Source organism: Micromys minutus, assembly GCF_963924665.1.
Source record: "Micromys minutus genome assembly, chromosome: 16".
NCBI classification, from domain to species: domain Eukaryota; kingdom Metazoa; phylum Chordata; class Mammalia; order Rodentia; family Muridae; genus Micromys; species Micromys minutus.
The window spans coordinates 54,954,522-54,967,213 of NC_137985.1; the positions used below are offsets into that span (position 1 = coordinate 54,954,522).

General features: G+C 39.9%; 1 protein-coding gene across 2 annotated transcripts in view; it reads left to right on the top strand.

Annotated features, from left to right (window-relative positions):
• The first annotated feature begins 345 nt into the window (after window positions 1–345).
• Window positions 346–12,692, top strand: part of DENND4A (DENN domain containing 4A) — a 115,921-nt gene continuing 103,574 nt past the window's right edge. For both annotated transcript variants that reach the window (XM_080930743.1, XM_080930744.1), the window contains exon 1: window positions 346–513. The gene's annotated coding sequence lies outside the window, so the exon portion shown is untranslated. The remainder of the gene's footprint in view (window positions 514–12,692) is intronic.

Sequence of the window (12,692 nt, forward strand, 5' to 3'; positions counted from 1 at the left end):
CACCTTGTTCATAATACTCGCCAGAGGCTCGGATTCTCCCAACCTGAAGGGGAACCACGACGCGTTTCCCCAACCCGGCGTCACCAGCCAGCTCGGCCCTGCCCCGCCCCCGGCCCGCCCACTTGCGGGGGGGGGCCCTTATTAGTTCCCTCCCCAACGACCCACCTCCTTAGCTCGGCCCTCTCCTGCCCCCGGGTCAGGCTCGGACTGTGATTGGTTTTTGTGGCCATAGTCCCCGCCCCCAAGTCTTTACCGTCACTCCCAAGATGGCGCCGGCCGCGGCTGGTTTGGCGGCTGGTGCTGAGGAAGGAGGCGGAGGCTGTGGCGACCGCGCGGGGAGGGGGAGTCCCGTCTGACTGAGACGGCAGGGCGGAGCGCCGGGCCGGGAGATGAGCTAAGGTGGCTGCAAGCGCCGCGGCATTCAGCCCCCTCGTGTCCCGCCCGCCGCGCGTGAGTGGATTGGACCCCGCATCTCGGGTTCTTCCCGGTGCTCGCGCGGGGGCCAGCGGGGAGGTGAGTGGCGGGGGCGGCGTCGTGGGCATCGGTGGCAAAGCGAGCTGTCACGGCCCTGAGGAGGTGACTGGCAGGGGGACGCCGAGCCGAGCGATAGGACTCGGAGGGCCGCTAGGCACGGGCAGCTGCTAGGAAGGGCTCCGTTCGTCCCGGAGGATGGCGAGATGCTGCCGATGGCGTTCGCGCGCCTCCGTGTGGGAATGCGCGCGGGGCTGGAGCGGGGGTCATTCCAGACTGGCCTTTCGGTGCTGGCCTGGAGCTGTCGTTGTTGGGGTGATGGAGCGGGGGGGGGGGTGGTGTGGGTGGTGGTGGTGGCGGACGGTGGGAAGGTCCTGAGGCTGGGATTTTGACAAGCCCGTTACGTAAGGTTGCTTTCCGGAATCCCACCTGCTTTGGGTTTCAAACCCGCGGCGGGGGCTGCTTTCCCGCGGCTGCTCAGTCCAGATGCCGGGCCCTGCTGGGGCTCAGGTTCCACGTGAGCCTGGCCAGCGTCCAAGTGATCAGCTCTCTCTAGCTTTCTCTCTCTCTCTCTCTCTCTCTCTCTCTCTCTCTCTCTCTCTCGCTCGCTCTCTCTCTCTCTCTCTCTCTCTCTCTCTCTCTCTCGCTCGCTCGCTCTCTCTCTCTCTTTCTCTAGCTCTCTCTCTCTCTCTGTCTCTGTCTCTCTCTCTCTAGCTCTCTCTCTCTCTCTCTCTCTCTCTCTCTCTCTGTGTCTGTCTCTGTCTCTGTCTCTCTCTCTCTCTCTCTCTCTAGCTCTCTCTCTCTCTCTCTCTCTCTCTCTCTCTCTCTAGCTCTCTCTCTCTCTCTCTCTAGCTCTCTCTCTCTCTCTCTCTCTCTCTCTCTCTCTCTCTCTCTCTCTCTCTCTCTCTCTCTCTCTCCCTCCCTCCCTCTCTCTCCCTCTCTCCCTCTCTCCCTCTCTCCCTCTGTGTGTGTGTGTGTGTGTGTTTGCGCGCGCGCGCGCGCACACGCGAGCACAATTTTTGTTCATCACCACTCCTTTTGAACTTTATTTTTCTAGAGGGGAAAGGCGAGAGGGGGGAAAGAAGGGGCAAAAAAAGCTTGTGACCTAGAATTGGGTCGCAGCAATATCTCTTCATTTTGGTGCTTAATTTAAATGGCAGGACATAAAGGGAAATTTGGCTGTTGCTGCTCCAGTGTGCTTTTCCTTTAGACGTATGGTGGCTTTAGAGCCATAGAGAGGGCTTTTAATTGTCTTATAGGACAGTTATTTCTTGTTTGCAAAACAGGACAGGCTTGTATTTATTTGAGGGGAAAGCGGGTGTCAGCCAGCCAGAGACACAGGAGGGCAGAAATTGTGTCACTCTGTGAATGCATTATTCTTTTAAGTGTATTAAATATGAATGAAAAGGGTAACCCAAACATAAAATAAACAATATTACACGACTACAAGCTTTTCTCTAGTGTATATACAGCCCTAATCAGTTTTCTGCCTCCCCATCCTACCTTCTTTTTCCTTGGGGGGAGGGGTGGAGACACCTGTAAACATAGTAACCCAGGTTACTCTAAGCTATTGTGGTGCATTTGAGATTACTATAAAGAGGAGTCTCGGGGAACCCAAGATTATAAGTAAGGATTCTTGGGCAAGTTGATCAATTTTTGTTTACAGTAGTTCTGAGACACAGCTTCTGAAAAAAGTGAATAGAATTTCTGATCTGAGCCCTAATTGAACTTAAAATAAAAATGTATTTGATTTCTTTTATGGGACTTTGTTTTGTTTGGGTGAGACCTAATAATTGTTTGAGGCAGCTTTTTATTTTTACAAACTCCCTTTGAACTGCAGCTCCCAGCAAGAGTCTAGAATAGCATATAGTTATCATCATCATTCTATATGTGTTACATAATCCCCCCCCCCCCCCCAGTGATTAAACACAGACCTACTTTGCTTTGGAATTTTGAAAGAATGTGCTTGTGAGGGAGGTTAATTGATCTTGACACCTAATATTAGGGATAAAAATGAACAAATTTTGGATTGCATTTCAAGCTTAAGTGCACAGTTTACATTTTTGAAGTTTGGTGAAGGAGTACAACTTTTCTATCCACACAAGAGAGCCAGAAAGCTGGTACTGCTTTGATCTCTTCTACTGGAATTACCACCAGCTTCAGTAGTTATTGATTCTGAGGTTCCTGGAACTTTTATCCCATTTTGGCAACTTGAATAATGTTTAGTGTAATTGGGAGATTATATGAGGGAAGGGACAGAGTACATATTAATTTATTCAGAAAACAGTAAACATTTTAACAAAGAAGAAAACAGTATTTTCTTATTGCATGATACAAACTACATTGCCTTTAGTTGTTTGTAGACTCTTAAGCCTTCTGCTTATGGGAAGCCTAGTTTTTCATACCCATCACTAAACACAGAGCTGATTGTTACATTACAGATCTTTCGTTCTTGTTTATACTAGTACCTCATAATTGTAAGCTGTAAATATAAGTGATTCCAGAGGATACGAACTTGCTATTTCTATTTTTTCCCATGTCAGGGACTTATCTTTTTAGGATTCCATCCTTTCCTGCGAGAGGTAGAAGGAGGAGATTCTAAGAAGAAGTGAATCAAGTTTTCTTCCTTTCTTATCTGCTCCCCTCATCCCTAGTTAGAGTTTATTCATTAGAATTAGTGGGGTGGGGTGAAGAGAGTACAACTAGACTTAATTACTGTATTTTATCCATATCACTTTGTATTCTCAAAGAACAGTGTGAAGCCTCATATTTGAGATACTATTCATTTACATATGGGGTTACTGTAATAGTAGAAGGCTCTTTCTCTTTTTCTTTTCTTCTTTCTTGCTTTCTTTCTTTCTTTTTCTTTCCTTCTTCTTCTTTTTCTTTTTTGTTTTGGAGACAGGACCATGATGCTTATAATGGCCTAGAGTTTCCTGCCTCAACCACTTAAGTGCTGGGATTATAGGTATATGTGGCCACATTCAGTTAAATTACTGAATTTACTTAAATTTTACTTAAATTAGTCTTATAATCACAAAGTGACATTAAAGGGTTAAGAGAAAATATTGGAAATCTAAAGCACTATTGATCTCTAAGGTTAGGGTTAGCAGAATGGTGTGTAGGTGCATTCATAGTAGCAGAAACAAGTGGCTGTTGGGGTGGATTGTCAGTGCCAACCCTGACTTCTTTGGATGTCTGTGGATGTTTTGCATCTGTGCACATTAACTTCTGGGATCTTTTTGATTGCAGTACTAAACTGCTCCATGTTGACAGTGCCACCTACTGATAATGAGCTTCGTCTTTTCCTCATTACCTCATGAGTTGTTAGGCAACAGCATTGGGATGTTTCAGAGATACCAATATTTTGCTAGTTACTGAGGATACAAAGGTGAATAAAACATGACTTCTGCCCTTCAACCCTGCCTGAGAAGTGTTGTTTGCTTTTGGGGCTAACAGTACATGTGTCCCCTGCTTTTCCTGTCTCATTGCTAATACTTGGTAGGATTCCCATCCCCACCCCTTCACTCCCACCCCCATTGTCATAGCCTTTTGTAATTTTCCTAGTGGGAAACTGTGTTTTGGGTTCTAGACACTATTTTTAAAATATATTTTTGGAGCATTAGATTTCATATTGGAGTGTGTTTATAAGTTAAGTCTGTAATATGGAGAGATCAGAAATTTGTTTTTATTTCTGTGGTTAACTTCAACTTGATTAATTTGTATTGCATGTGCTTGTATAGGATAGAAGTCAGCATCAGATGCCTTTCTCAGTCACTATTTGCCGGCGGCGGGGGGGGGGGGGGGTCTCTCAGTAAACCCAGAGTCTGCCAATTGACTAGACTGTGCGTTCCTGAGAGAGCTTTTCTCTGCCACCTACCCAACACTGGGGAAACATCACCCACTCTTATGTGGATGCTGGGATGCAAACTCTGGTCCTCATGCCTGAATACTAGGCATGGTGCTTATCCTAATGAGCTACTGCTCCAGCTCTCTTACTGGTTTTTAGAAACAGTGTGTCCCTTGACCTTTCTAGCTTCTGGACTCCTCTTCTAGATAGCTATGATTATAGGCACGACTGTAACTGTTGTTTGTAGAAGAGACATTTTTCTTCTTGAAAAGTTTTAAAAATAAACACAATTACGAAAATATGTAGTACACACCCACATGGCTAATGAAGTGTTGACATTTTTCATTTTTGCTTCAGATACATATTTAATATAAAAGAACTATGTATATCACAGTTACCACATGGAATTCTAAGAGCAGTATAGGATTTTATACTTCATATGAAGATCTTTTTGTCCCATCCATTTTCACTCCTCTTTATCCTCTGTCTCTGTTTAAGAACCACACTATGCATGTAGTATGGTTCTGGTGCTTGGTCTGTTTTCAGACTGGGTGAGAGTGTCAGGCTCAACTCTAACTTGATAGGAGCCTGTGTTGGTCTTGAACTCCTGATCTTACTGTCTCTACCTCCCAAAGCTGGATTATAGGATTGTACCATCACATCTGGCTCTACTCTGAGCGCTGAGAACAAAGTATAGTGATGTGTATTAAAAAATGCCATGATGAAACCCAGGACATTGAATGTTGATTTGAAATTTTAGTAAAGAAAGTCAAAATCTGTATTAGACCAAGCTTTTTGGATTTGAATCTTTGAAAAAAAATTTACATTGTATTTAATGAAACTGAGTACTTTGCCTATGAGCATGTATGTGCACCATATGCATGCCTGTACCTGCAGAGGCCCAGAAAAGGGTATTGACTTCCCTGGAATTGGAGTTACAAACAGTTCTGAGCAACAAAATGAGTACTAGCGACCAAATTCAGGTCCTCTACAAAGGTTAAAAGCACTTTTAATTGTTGAGCCATCTTTTCAGCCTCTTCACTCTAGATCTTGACTTTACTATTTAGTGGTTTTATAGTTATTTATACTATATCCTCAGTGCTCTTATCCTATCAAATCGGAACAATAGCAATGTCTATTTTATAAGGTTTTGTAAAAATTCAATGAGTTTATCTACGTAACCCTGAAAAAGAAATGTGGTGGTTTGAGTGAGAATGGCCTCCATAGACTCTTACATTTGAAGACTTGATCCACAGTTGGTAGAAATGCTTGGGAAGGATTAGAAGGTGTGGCCTTGTTGGAAGAGATGTGTCACTGGGCCTCAAAAGTCCATGCCATCCATTAGCATTTTCTTTTTCTGTCTTATATTTGTAGATCAGGTAGATGTAAGTTCTCAGTTTCGATTCCATACTACACCTGCCTGCTTGCCATGCTCCCTGTCATGAGGATCATGGTTTTTAACACTCTGAAGTTATGAGACACCAATTAAATGCTTTCTTTTATAATTTGCCTTTGTCATAGCAATAAAACAGTAATTAAGACAAACCATGTCAGCCAAGACAAAAAGCCAGCACATGCCTTTAATGCCAGCACTCAAAAAGAAGAGGCAAGCCTGAAATAAACAGTGAGTTCCAGGACAGTCAGAGGTACATTTAAAAAAAAATACAGACGTATCATATCTACATATTTGTTACTCTTTCTTTTCTTTAAATACTGATAATTTTAAGTAGGCATTGATACTTCTGTGTCCTGGTTTACAGTCGTTGAATTTTCTTTATTTTATCCCATCTTTATTGATTTATTGCTGGGTAGTACTGCCAGTTAGAATTTCTTCTGGTGATAGCCATCTACATGGTCTTCATTTTCTGTGTGGTGTAAACAATGCCTCATTAATATCCCTCTATCTTTTAAAGCAGTGGCTTTCAACCTGTGGGTTATAACCCCTTTGGGAGGTCAAACGACCCTTTCACAGGGGTCACATGCCAGATATTCACATTATAATTCATAACAGTAGAAAAATTACAGTGATGAAATAGCAAAGAAAATAACTTTATGGTTGTGGGTCGCCACAACATGAAGAACTATACTAAAGGGTCACAGCATTAGGAAAACAGTCTTAAAGCAACATGCCAGAGTTTTTCCAGGTCATGGACCTGGTTGTAAAATTGTTGAGTCCTGGGATAGAAGTATTTTTCCCTTTATAAATTATTTATAGGATTTTTACAACCAATATTTATTTCTGTTTCTGTATATCTAGGTGTCATTAGATTTTTGGATTTTGCTAGTTTGCTTGATGTAAAACAAAATAGCATTTTTTTGTTTTATGTTTATTTCTCTTCATTTTTATAAAAAGTATTATTATTTTTGGTCATCTTGTCAGTAAATTTGTGTGTACCTACCTATTTTTTATATATTTTAAAAAAGGTTTGTTTGTGTGTGTTTAAGTGTATGTGCAGATGTGTAAGGGAGTACAGCTGTTTGCAAACTCAGGTTTGTGAGGTATCCTTTTCTGACACTCTTTACCTAGTTCTTTGAGCCTGGGAAATGTCTCTTCTTTGCTAGGCAAGCTCTACTGATTTTCCTGTTTCTACCCCCCTTGGATCAGAGATTGCAGGCATGCATGGGATGCCTGGCTTCTTATGTAGTTCTAGGATCTGAACTCTGGCCCTCATGGTTACTCAGCCATCCTCTTACCTGCTGAACCATCTCCCCAGTCTCTCTTTACATATTTTCTACTTGGCCTTTTTCTTATTTATTTGAAAAATATTGTTTACTTATTTTAAAATATTTTCAGTACATTTACAAATATTAGAGTCCTATTTTTTTCCTTTCTATCTTTTTTGTTTTATTTCTTCTTTTTTTTTTGATATTTCTAACTTTTTGAAACAGCATGGATTAAAATCACAATACCTTATCTGACTTGTCAGTTTCTCCTCAAACTCTTACCCAGACTAAACTTTACTTGAATAAAGTTTTGTTTATTATTATTATTATTTGTTGTTGTATTTCATAGATAACATGGAACACTTTTGACTTCATAGTTCAAGGAAGAGGCTTTTAGTAATCATGTATAAGTTCTTCCTATCTTTCCCTCTCTTTAATATTCACTCATTCACTAAAATTTCTATTTATCTGGGTACATGTACCCCAATCTGGCCTCTAGCTCACTTTACAAACAATTTTTGTTTTACTTCTTTATTTACTGACGTGTGTGTGTGTGTGTGTGAATGTATGTGTACACTTGTGGGCACATGAACATGCCTATATGCCTGAATATGAGCGTGAGTAGACAATTTGCTAGAGTTAGTTCTGACATTCTATCTGTGGTTCCTTGGGGTCAAACTCTGGTCTTCAGACTTGGTGGCAAGGCCTTTGTCCACAGAACCACATCTCTTTGTCCATTGAATTATTTTAAATAGCATCCTTATTCCCATGCTTTCCTTTTTAAGGAGCTGTTTCCACTGGTTTTCTTATTTTCACTTTTGTTCCTGAAATTTACTTTTTCAGAATTGCCAAAATGGTATGTCTAAAACACCAATTGAAAATTCCTTACTGACTTCATTGTTAACTAGATGAAGCCAACACTCCTTACCAGGTCATTAAAGTTCTCCACAATTTGGCCTTTGTCTGGCTCCCTAATATTAACTTTGTATTTTCACTCCAGCCTTGTAGCGTTCCTCCTGGAGTATCCTTGTCTATACCTGCTATTTCTGAAGTGTTGCATTGCGGTGTGGTCTAGGATAGAACTATCTTTCTGGAATGCTGTCATTCCTCCCTTCCTTTTTCTTCTGTCCAGCTAGGTCCTTTATATTCTTTAAGAACCAGGGATAGGTGGTGGTAGTGCTGGCCTTTAGTGCCAGCACTTGGGAGGCAGAGGCAGTGACAGGCAGAAACAGGCAAATCTCTGAGTTCAAGGCCAGACTGGTCTAGGACAGCAAGGGATAAACAGAGAAACCCTGTCTCAGTAAACAAACAAATAAATACAATACAAATAAAAAGTTAAGACCACATGCTGCTCTTATAGAAGCCCCAGTTTCAACTCCCAGCACTCACATAGCAGTTTACAACCATCTGTAACTCCAGTTTCAGCAGAAACACTTTCTTTTGCACATATATACATGCATGCAAAACACACATACACATAAAATAATTAAAACAAAAAAAAATCAGGGCATTATTACTTCCTCCAGAAAGCCTTCTCAGATCTGAATTATAGGGTCTCTCCTGGAGTAATCTATAGTACTTTGTCATGTCTCAAGCTCCAGAGAAATCACTCAGTGAGAATTTGTAGAGAGAGCAGGAAGAAGCTCAGTGTGTAAAAGATGCTTGCTGCAAAGCCCTAGCAACCTAAGTTTGACTCCTTAGGACCTGCATTATGGAGAGAATTGACTCTAGAAGTTTGTTTCTTGACCTCCACATGTGTACTGTGACACACATGCACACACAGAAGACAAATAAATGTAATTTTTAAAAAGAATTTGTTGAGCTAGTTATTGTAGTATGAGAGGGAGTACCAGGTAGTTGGCTAAAGTTTGAAACTTTAGCCTGGCTCTTGTTTTTTTATACCTCATTTTCCTCCCAAGTAAAATTGAGAAAAGGGTGCATTTATTGAGTTGGGACACTTAAATTTGATAATACAAATGAAGTGTTTGAAACAATGTCTTATATCTAGTGAGTTAGCTATTCAAACTATTGTTGACTTTAGAATATCTTAATTTATGTGTCTCTTTCCCTCATTAGACTTTGAATCAGTGAGTGAAGGAACACACCAAGAAATCTGGATCTTAAGTGAAAGAGAACATTTCTAACCTTTCAGAATGTCCTAAAAACTTGAATCTAAGTCCATTTTTTTTCTAGCAACGGCAACATTTGGTATCTTGCCACACATGTGAAACTGACACTGATGGTAATAAGCATTTCTTAATTATACTTCATAATTGGTTGCTTATTTAAGACTCTGCATGCTTTACTTAGTAGTTCTACTGGAACTCTAGGAATACCATTTACTTTTAAGCCTCCCTTAGTCTGTTTGGCATTTAACTAACTTTTCCAAATATGGACTAAGGTGTGAGGAGCCGAACAAAGGGGGTAGAATGAGGGTAAAACATTATACCCCTGAGCCAGACATGATTAGTATACCTTCACTATTTGCTTTAAGATAGGTTATCAGATTATTGGATAATTCCAATCAGATGTAATTTCAGTAAACACTTTCCAAAGGTAATATAAGACATTAAAAATATCAATAACCTGTCTTCTTCTATTACTGCAAATGATTAAGACATTTTACTTACAGTCATTCTTTTTATTATTTCAGGGTCTGTTTCTTTTACCTTAGATTTAGCATTCCTTATTTTGTTATAAATACCAAAACCATCTGTATAATCTTGGCAAATTGATAGAAGTCATGTTTGTTTTATTTTTATCTTTGAGCTTGCTGTTAAATTTGTAGGATTTTCTGTCTCACTGTTTCTGATTATATGAAAATAAGTTTGTCTTCTTTTGAACATAGGAACAGTACAAAATTATTCTTTAGTATCCACCTGAAAATTGTTGCTAGAGAAACTAGATTTTTTTCCCCTAAAAAGGTCTTAAATTGCTAAAGAAAAATTCTAAAAAATGATTATCAAATTAATGTGGAAATCTTAATGTATCAGTCTTATGTTAGAAGCTAATACCATATAATGACTGTAGTGTTGGGAACTGTGTTTTTAAAGTGCCATTGTCTTAGCATTGCACATTTTAGTTGAAGACTCTGAAGTAGTATGTTTTTTAAGAGAATGGGTATAGACAAATGGGGAAAACTGGTCCTCATTTTTGAGGGACCAAAAATGAGATAGAGCTGGTCCTTATCAACAGAAATGTTGAGTTAACCCTTACTCTATTTTTAGTGAAGATCATAGTTAAATGATACTGTTTTCCTGTAAAAAGTAATTTAAGTTGGTATGGTGGCACATATCATGCAGTGAAGGTGGAGGCTTTAAGGTGATGTGTTCTGGACCAGCCTAGCATATACAGTGAGACACATCCAAACAATTACAAACTCTTTTATTTTTTTGTTCTAATAAGGGCTAAGATATTCCTACCCTACATTTTTCATTTTTTTTCTGGATGTCAGAACTTTGTAATAGTGTTTTAGTTAATTTGTTTTTTAATGTAGTGTTGGGAATTGAACCTGGGTATAATTGCTAGGCAAGTGTTTTATTATTAAGCTACACTCCCAGCTTTGTATAGTATTTATTCATGTTAATTTGTTGGTGATTAATTTTACTAAAGTTAGATCCATGGGTGATTGTGTGAACCTGCTGTTATTGACTTACAGTTTTCATTCTTTTAGCCTAAGGAATGATTGAAGTTTCTAATTTCATAAATATTTTTTAAAAAATAAGACCTTTCCTTTTCTGGCTTATCTTCAATTTTAATATCTTGACCAACCCCCATTTTTTAGGAGTCGGGGTCTTGCTAGGTAACTCTGATTCTGAAGACTCTCTATATAGACCAAGCTAAATCCTCTTCCTGCCTCACCCTCTCATGATTGCTGGAATTATAGTAGTAAGATACCATGCTCTTGACTTTTGTTTGTTTTGAGGGTTGTTGTTTGATCAACATTCTTTTGTTTGTGGGCAGTAGAAGCCAAACTTAGCCTAACTCATTAAAGATGGGAATTAATTGCAAGGATACTGGGGACTTCATGGTAGCTAGTCCTCCCTGCTCCTTACCTGTTCATTTTAGTTTTGTCTCTCCGCATGTTGTCTTTCACTGTTGTAGGGCTAGACATGACTTCTGACTTATTTGTTGTTTTGAGGCAAGGTCTCTCTATGTAATTTGGCTGGCTTCGGGTGAGGTTGGCCAATTGAAGGCCTATACCTCTTTGTCAGGCTGTCTTCTGACTCCTAAATTCATATATTGTCTTATGATTCTGTGCTTTTATTCTAAAACCCAATAGAGAAAATGCAACACAAGGCAAGTATTTTCTGTCTCATCTAGTGTGTTCTGGCAAATGACTCTCAACACTAGCTTTGTGGAAAAGGACAAGACATCCGCTTCCCAAAGACAGGTGAATACAATGAATAGACATTCTAAAAGCTGCTGGTTACAAAAGGATACTAGATGATGAAAATTAAAATTAATTTTTAAATGAAATTAAAAGAAACCTCTTAGTGTTGTTGCATGATACCAAAGAATTTGAATTAATTCATTTCCAATTCATTTCATTTTGAAAGCTGTGAACATATCTCCCTTTTCAGGTGAAAACCAGTAGTGGTAGAAGCACCCTTTTACCCTCCAGTGTATAGAATTTGTAATCCAGTTCATTCTATGAATTCTTGTATATTAATATATACTGCCTTTAATACATCAGCTTCTAAAAAGCATCTCATAGTTGTAGTCTTATTATGTAGCTCTGACTAGTCTTAGACGATATGTAATCCAGGCTAGCCTCCAGATTAGATTCTTCTTTATTGGTGTGCCACTGTTTCTAACCTTAATAATATTATAATATTCCTTATTTAGCAAGCATTTGCTTATTGCTTGTGTAATGCCAAGGATTGTTCTATAAAACAAGTTTTACTTTTGTTTCCTTTCAGAGAATTCATATTCTGGTGGAAAAGAGTAGATGTTCAAAGAGGTCCTTACAGTATTAGTGTGATAATCCTATACAGTGTGTATCTAGTCTTAAAGCCCAAGATTAGAAAGTGGCAGTCTTGCACAGGGAAAGCACAGAGCAGGAAGCATTTCACTGGAGTTGACCATTTGACTGGAGTGTTCTGGAGGAGCTGAATTTGAATTTGCAAAGGTACCTGTGGGAACTCTGTACTGTTTAATTTAATGAAACTGAAATTAAACCCCGTTCTTAAGCATGCCCTTGATATGTCTGAAATTATAGTCCTTTTGGAAAGATGGCTGTAGATTTTAGAATACTCCGACCACTTCTTTTTTAGCTTTATGCTTGCCCCCACCCCCACTTTTGGAGACAGGGTTTCTCAGTGTAGCCTTGGCTGTCCTGGAACTTACTCTGTACACCAGGCTGGCCTCAAATTCACAAAGATCCACTTGCCTCTGCCTCCCAAGTCCTGGGTTTAAAGGTGTGCACCACCACTGCCTGACTTGTTTTATGCCACTATTGAGAATGAAGTGTCATTAATAATGTCCTTTTAGAGTCTTCTTTTAAAACTTTTTATTAGTTCTTTGTGAATTCCGTATCATGTATCCTAGTTCCACTTACCACCCCTCCCCTTGTACCTGCTTTCTACCTTTGCAACCTCTGCAGCAACAAAGAAAAAAGAATCTTATTGTGGAAGCTGTAGTGTGCCCTCTGACAGTGTGGTCAGAGGTAATGCACAGAGAAGGGGAAGAGAATGGACTGTGGTCT